This window comes from Poecilia formosa, unplaced genomic scaffold (assembly GCF_000485575.1).
Source record: "Poecilia formosa unplaced genomic scaffold, Poecilia_formosa-5.1.2 Scaffold91, whole genome shotgun sequence".
NCBI classification, from domain to species: domain Eukaryota; kingdom Metazoa; phylum Chordata; class Actinopteri; order Cyprinodontiformes; family Poeciliidae; genus Poecilia; species Poecilia formosa.
This window is the reverse complement of record NW_006800030.1, coordinates 2042861-2050768: the sequence shown is the minus strand read 5'-3', so window position 1 is coordinate 2050768 and position 7908 is coordinate 2042861. Positions and strand designations below refer to the sequence as shown.

The following is a 7908-nucleotide window of genomic DNA, read 5'->3' as shown; positions in this document are numbered from 1 at the left end:
CAAGGAGACCACCACCCCAGCCTGCCAATCCAGGGGAACTGCCCCTGATGTCAATGTGATATTGCAGAGTCGCGTCAGCCAACACAACCCTGCAACATCCAGAGCCTTGAGGAACTCCGTGCGGATCTCATCGCCCTGCCACCAAGGAGCTTTTTAACTACCTCGGCGACCTCGTCCCCAGAGATTGGAGAGCCCGACCCAGACTCCCCAGGCTCAACTTCCTCAATGGAAGTCATGTTGGTGGGATTGAGAAGGTCTTCGAAGTATTCCGCCCACCAGCCCACAAAGTCCTGAGTCGAGGTCAGCAGCACACACAGGACGAAAAATGGGATTTTTGGCAGCCATTGACACCTTGTTCTGCCGTGCGCATGGAGATTGAGGGCTTTCGGCAAGAGGTTTTTGTCAGACATTCCTCCTATCTGAAGATTTATCTTGTGATGGGAGGAATTGCACAACTTAATCAATAATAATAATAAAAAACATGTTCCAGAGTGGTTCATTGTACATAAAGTATTTTTGTGAATAATATTCAAACTAATGTTAATGTTCACTGATTGCTTTAAAGACCCAGAGTCATGCTATGTTGGAGTGGTAGTGACACCATTCCACATCACAATACAGGACTTAAGAAACTACAGATGATTTATCAGTATTCAGTTGCTTAACTTTCGAGTTTAAATTGAAGAACAAAATGGTTGAAAGTATGTGTATGCGATAACTTAGGTGGAACAGATTCAAAGTACTACTTTAATGGTCTTTTATTTTGAAATTTTGAAAAAGATAAAAAATGACTTTTTTGATAGGCTTTTATTTTGAAATTATACATCAGATCTGGTTGCCACTTTCTGGTTCTGTTATAGAGGTGTCCCTTTGTCATCCAGAAGTGGTAGCAGTCTTTGGAAACAGAGAGTTTCTCAGCAATGGGCACGGCAATTTAGGGGAAAAAATATAAAAAATTACTTTTTGATAGGCTTTTATTTTGAAATTACACATCAGATCTAGTTACAACTTTCTGATATATATATATATATATATATATATATATGAATGATATACAAACATGGACCGGATGTGCACTTTTATTGTGAAAGCAGCACGTAAATGGGTGTACCATAATGTCTTGAGCTACAGCGCACTTGTATATTGTGTGCTGGGCCGGCTGGAGTTAGAGCCGGCTAGCTTTACCGCGGTATGAAGCTGGTATGTATTATGTACAGTCACTGCGTTGATTCCCGACTGTATAATGGTTGGTTGAGAATAATTTTAACTTATTTACTTATATATTTTTGAGAAAGCGATATATTTGCTACAATATTTTTTTAATTTTACATTTATTTCCACAGAGTCCACATAATGGGAGTCACATTTGTGTCAATCAGACTCTTCAGGAACGTCCTGATGTCTGTGACGAGGACAGAGATGCAACTGTGTGTGAGTATCTACTATTTTAGAATGTTGATGATATTTTATGCTTCAATATTGTTTATGTACATAATGTAATTATGCTATGTATTGACAATGCACAAAAATGTTTTCCAGCTGCATAAAGGACCTACTGCCAGTCATCTGGATGTAGCTAAATAAAGATGCAGGTAAGATTTATTACTAATCTAGAGATGTCACAATTCCTTGAATGATTAAAGCACTGTGATGTATTAAAATTCATCAAAGCAAATTATCTGCCTCAGAGTTTGTTGAACTATGTTTTGCTATTTATTACCAACTGCTTTTAATTATTTTTTCTTCCAATTGTTTCCAAGTGTTTTCTCTTTTTCATTAAAGTTTTTATTTTTTGTAAGAATGTATTAATGTGTTTTTTTGTTTGTTTGTTTTAATGTCTTATGTGTGCATACTAAGCTGGAAGTTGCCAAACAATTTCACTGTAGTTTCATAATGACTAAAAGATGCCTGTAGCTCATAATGATTGTCTGTTCTGTATTAACAGCTGATGGAGGAAGGCAGAGGGTACTGGCAGCAGAGGAGGTGGCATTCTGGGAGGATGGCAGCTATGAGGCGGTGTCAGGATGGACCCCAAGTTCCTCCAACCAGGAGCTCAGTGACATCAGGATTACATTACAAGAAGAGACGTCAGGTCTATGCTACAGGAGAGATGTTGGGCCTGTCCTGAACGCAGCAGAATGTTTGATCATGTTTGGACAAAAAAACACTGCCAGATGGTCCAGAAACGGACAAGTATTTATAACTTATTTTGTGTGCAAACAGTAAAAAAATAAAATGAAATAAAAAAAAACTTCTTCGTCTCTTTTATGTTCCTCATATATGAACATGTTGCATATAAGCAATATCAAATGCTTATACAATACAGCATTTATTTTTATATAGATTTTTTAAAATACAGCATTAAAAATATTAATTATTGGGGTGGGGTTTATTTATAAAGTCATAAGTGCTGTCCAATGGGCATCACATCAACCAACCAATCACATGTCAATGATGAACTGTGATGTCATTGTTTTTCATCCAATGACTGAGAATCCACATGGGTCTGCTGAAGTGCCTTTGCATATGCTAGGGCTATTCGTATGCTAAGTAGAGTTGTTAACACCTCCTGTCCGCCCGCTCCCCCGCACCGCCACTCCCCCCTCCAAGGATTCCGCATTCGACAGAATTCGACTCCCGTGACTGAAAACGTAGACTGTCAATTGCTGACGATATCTGTCACTGATGAGCTGAGTTTGCGTCAGAATACAGGGTCAAAAATCCCATTTTTCGTCCTGTGACACCATCCCCACTATAAACAGTGTTGATGCTGTACTGCTTCCCCCTCCTGAGACACCGGACGGTGGACCAGAACCTCCTCGAAGCCATGCGGAAGTCTTTCTCCATGGCCTCTCCAAACTACTACATGGGTATTACCCAAAAGTACCCAAAGTAAAAGTCCGGCCACCAGGCGCTTGCCATCGTGCCCCACCTCCAGGCCTGGCTCCAGAGTGGGGCCCCAGTAGCTCCTAGGATCCTTGGGACACTCAAACCCCTCCACCACGATAAGGTGGCAGCCCCAGGAGAGGCAATATACCTATAAAAAGTAAAATCAGAGAAACTGATAATTTTGCAATGGTTTCTTAATTTTTTCCAGAGTTGTATATGTAGGCCTGTTTATTTTTGTCTTGTAAGCCCTGTCTTATGTTACATATTACTATAATATCCCCTTCATCACTTCATGTCATTAACCAGTTATGTTTTCCTTATTCTTTTGCATTATGCTGCTACCAACGGCTTCATAACCTACTAAATAGGTATGCAAAGATATGAAAATTTGGGCTGATATCTGATAATCACACTGTTGTTATGGCCAATAACCAATAATTACCAATATCATACAGATAATACCAATATTTTCTTACACTTTTGACATTGTGTTGTCTGTGTCCACTACTTGACTCACTTGATCATCACCTTCCAAGCCCTGGTCAGCCTTTGCACCAACCTCAGAGCTGTAGATAGAATAGTGTAAATAAAAACAATTCTGCAGATACAGAAGTATTCCAGACTATAATATCTCTTTCTGCCACCATCACTGACACTGAAGCCAGAAAAGGCTTTCTACGTTTACAAGATTCACAACACACTGATGCCAGGAAACTATTTCCAAGAATTCAAAGCTTTACTTAACCAGCTTCCACCAACTGTGACTAATTTGAAATGTTTGTTGAGTTTCCTTGGTTAATTTGAAATCACTATTAGTAGACAAGGTGTTTAATAGAATGGCTCTCATCTACATAAATACCTTCACAAAAGCTTATGTCACGTCTGAGTCACTCTTGTCATTAAGGAACTGTTGGCTAGGAGCACTTGTCAAGACTCAAGATGACATTTTTCATGTCACTCCACAAGGCAGACGTACCAAATGTTACCAGAATAGAGGCATCCTTGTCTATCTTCAAGAACCTTTTAACCCTTGTGCGTGCGAGGACTGAGGCAAACATAGAGGACTGTGGCAAATGATACAAGTTTTACGTGTGTGGGGTCAGTTGTACCCAGGGGCGCCACCAACAATCTTGACAAAAAATTTGTTTGGGCCCCCCGCGCAGCTGCTGTTACAGTTTTTTGAGTCTATTTGACCCATAAAATGCGTCACAATTTTAAAGACTTGCAACTGCCTTGCTTTCTTCGGTTCAATACTGATAACTAGCACAATATTTACTGCTCATGATTTAACATCCAACAGTCCACATACAGTATGCAAGTAGATTGTTTATTTTTTTTTCTATTAGTTTTAGATTACTGAAATGTCTCTCCCCATGAGCAACTGTCAAAAGCAATGTGCAACTGCACATAAAGCAATCCAGACTTCTAAAAAGTAGTTGCATTTTATTCAAGCTGCAGTATATAACTGTAATAAAAAATATGTTTTCTCCATAATTGTTAAAGCTGTCACAATGTCGTAGAAGTTTGTTATGAGACAGATAATCTGTGAAAACAATCAATCTCCTCTATTTCCTTCCTGAATTAATATTGCTGGCTAAAGTAATGCACCGTTCTGACCAAAACAACCAATCAGAACTATTAGGACGCTCTTAGCGCTGTCAATTAGCCTCATTCACTCACTGCTAAATGTGCTAATGGTGAAGAAACAACTTATCATTTACAAGAAACCATTTATCTGTCATTGGTAGCTATACTAACTAAACTGAGCATTCACAGTTTGAATCTGCACAGCTCTGTGCTATGCTAGCTGCAGCATGGCACAAATCAAGGGGGAGGAAGGATGAGCAGCACCACATGAGATTGTGATTGACAGCACTAAAACTCTCTTCCCACTGACTGGTTGTTTCTAGAGAACCATGGGAGAAGGTAGAGGACATAGATTTTTCACATTACCTCTCATACCAGACTGTCACAACATAATGACAGTTTTAAAAAATATGTTAAAGAAAATCATATAAAAGTTACATACTGCAGCTTTAATTTCACTCGGGAGAGAATGGGTCAGGAGGGACGTGGGTTATAACTGCTGCTGACTGACTCACCTGTTAAGTGGTAGAAGATACAGGGAACAAGTTAAATATATGAACATGTTGGTAATTCTTTTCCTTAATTCATTAAATGCCAGTGAAAAGGAGGCAAAGTAGTGTGTAGCTAAGCTAACTATGCTAAATGGTTGCTATGCTAAATCTCACACAGTCTTCTCACCTCTCGGAGGAAAAACTGGTGTGGCAACCTGGGGGGTGGATTTTCTTAGTATGAACCCAAATATAAAATATTAAAGGGTTACAATGACCAACAACGCCACCTGGAATAAATCCAGGAAAATATAATGTAGTAAGGACACAGGTAAGTTCTACTGGAAATGAGGAGACAAGATTCAGAAAGTTCTACAAAATTTATTAAACTTCAAAATATCTTTTAAATTCCCAATAATCTGAAATTGAATAGTTAAAACAGTGAATGCATTTGACAAGATAAAATGTCTAAATTTCAAAGGAAACTGAGGCTTACCGATGGGGGAAGTAGTGAGGGAAGGGGCAACATCCAGTGCAGAAAAAGGGGACCACCCTGGACACTACAAAAACACAGCAAACAAAAGAAAAAGGTGCTCCAACAAAACACACAAGACAAGACACCGCCACCAGGGGTCACCACCGCCACCACAGAAGCCTCAATCCCTAAAAGACAGACAAGAAAATGAAACGATACAAGTACAACAGTGATACAATAGCCCTACAATGTTGCTCTTTATCCCCAGGGAAAGTGCAGATTAGTATTTTAAAACAATTTATAAGTAGGCAAAACAGCAGCGAGTGTCACTCCAGGTGCAATGCTGATGAGTCAGAAGGCTAAAAAGAATAGAGCAAATTATTAATACAACTGCTAACAAAAACATAACTTGCAGCAGCTGCTTATCTGTGACCTGTGGCCAAATAATCAGATCCCCAATTCCGCCTAGATGCAGTGCAACTGTAAGAAAACGCTATGTGAAGGTTTTGTTTACATGGATAGACGCTACTTAGCCACGCTAAGCTCTTACCTTCCTGTCAGCAAATGAATGAACGGACAGATCGGTCCAAATATTGGAGGTGCAGCAAAGGAGGCTAAGCAGATAAACCAATTAGTATTAATAGCCATTATTAAAGCCGACAAACGATAAAACAGCCACGCTTACCCAGAACAGTGCAAACAAAGGAAGCAGATTTGGTTGATGTCACGACGCAAGCAGCCTCATGACAGGTGAAGGCTTGCTTATATGCAACAGCTGAAATTGGCCTTAAAGTGGCAGCGCACCATTTATGCTGCTACACTGGGTTATAAATTGACACTCTTGCCTCTCTCTCTCTCTTTGAAAGCCTGATTTTCTAACTTTTCTTAGCAGCATAGTAACAGCCACAATTGTTCGTGTCTTCCATCGTCTGCTGCTAACAGCGTCACTCTCAAGCGCTCCAAGCAGGAACAAACCATTTAACGCAGATAGGNTTGGGTGTAGAACAATAGGTGCCTGCCATGCAATGCATGGAGGCAGTGACTGACCTGCTTTGCAGGTCAGTCACTGCTCTCCTTATGCATTGCTATGGGCAGGCCCCAAAAATATGTAAAAAAAAATATCATATAAAAGTTACATACTGCAGCTTTAATTTCACTCGGGAGAGAATGGGTCAGGGGGGAGGTGGGTTATAACTGCTGCTGACTGACTCACCTGTTGTTAAGTGGTAGAAGGTACAAGGGACAAGTTAAATATATGAATTTGTTGGTAATTCTTTTCCTTAATTCATTAAATGCCAGTGAAAAGGAGGCAAACAGTAGTGTGTAGCTAAGCTAACTATGCTAAATGGTTGCTATGCTAAATCTCACACAGTCTTCTCACCTCTCTTGGAGGAAAAACTGGGTTATAAATTGACACTCTTGCCTTTCTCTCTCTCTCTTTGAAAACCTAATTTTCTAACTTTTCTTAGCAGCATAGTAGCCATAATTGTTCATGTCTTCCATCGTCTGCTGCTAACAGCGTCACTCTCAAGCGCTCCAAGCAGGAACAAACCATTTAACGCAGATAGGTGGGTTCAGGGCAAATATGGATGTGTCTTTTTTGATCTGGGAGTGCACAGGAGTTGCAACAAGAAGTGCAATTAAAAATACAAAATATTTATTTTGTATTTTGTAAACCAGCCAACATTTTAGAGAATGGACATAAATCTCTTGTCACTAGTTATAGTAACTCGGCGTGTGTGCATGTGAGGGATGTGGCTTGGACAATCAAAATTGATTGGCCAATGCCAAAGTTCACTTCAATGAAATTTATTGTGCTTTTTTTCAGGCTTTAGGTGAACAAAAGAGGAGACGTGCAGTATTTAAATAAATAGAATGTCGAAAGCAGGTTAAGAAACATACCAAACAGCAGTACCTTCATTGCAAAAAGTAAACTTTCTATATTACCTCTCAAGAGTCTAATCACAGTCTAAACCCAGACGGACTCCCTGTGGTGCAGAGCCCTCTTTTATAGCCACAGGCTCCACCCACAGGAAGACAACAGCAACTACAAAAATTACTTCTAACTCAAGTAAACTCTTATCAAAGTATACAATAATAATACTGAGAAAAAATAAATAAACCTGTGACCAGAAATACAATACCCAGCAGATGACAGTACTGACATCATGCAATGCAGATGGGGTTCAATAAGTAAATGCAGCCCATTTACTTCTGTTAATCCACTTTCAAAATTCCCAATGCCTGTGTCATGTACAGTTGTCCCAACTGTTGTAATGGACAGATAAAAATTATTTCCGTGTTCCGAAGGTAGTTGGTCACAAGGGAGTTCATTGAAAAAATTATACTTTGTGATTTTTCCAAGTTAGTTTCTTTCAAAAACTACTCCCAAAAAACGAAAGTAGTCAACCCTTTCTAACTCTTTCCCATACAACTTTTTACTAATCCCAATAATTTTATTTGTGAAAA

General features: G+C 39.4%; 1 long non-coding RNA gene across 1 annotated transcript; it reads right to left on the bottom strand.

The window, feature by feature from the left end:
- Positions 1-5325: 5325 nt before the first annotated feature.
- Positions 5326-6224, bottom strand: LOC103141949 (uncharacterized). Its single transcript, XR_476639.2, has 3 exons — positions 6125-6224; positions 5990-6053; positions 5326-5919 (listed from the first exon to the last, which is right to left on the bottom strand). It is a non-coding gene; the product is annotated as an uncharacterized LOC103141949 (long non-coding RNA).
- Positions 6225-7908: the final 1684 nt, after the last annotated feature.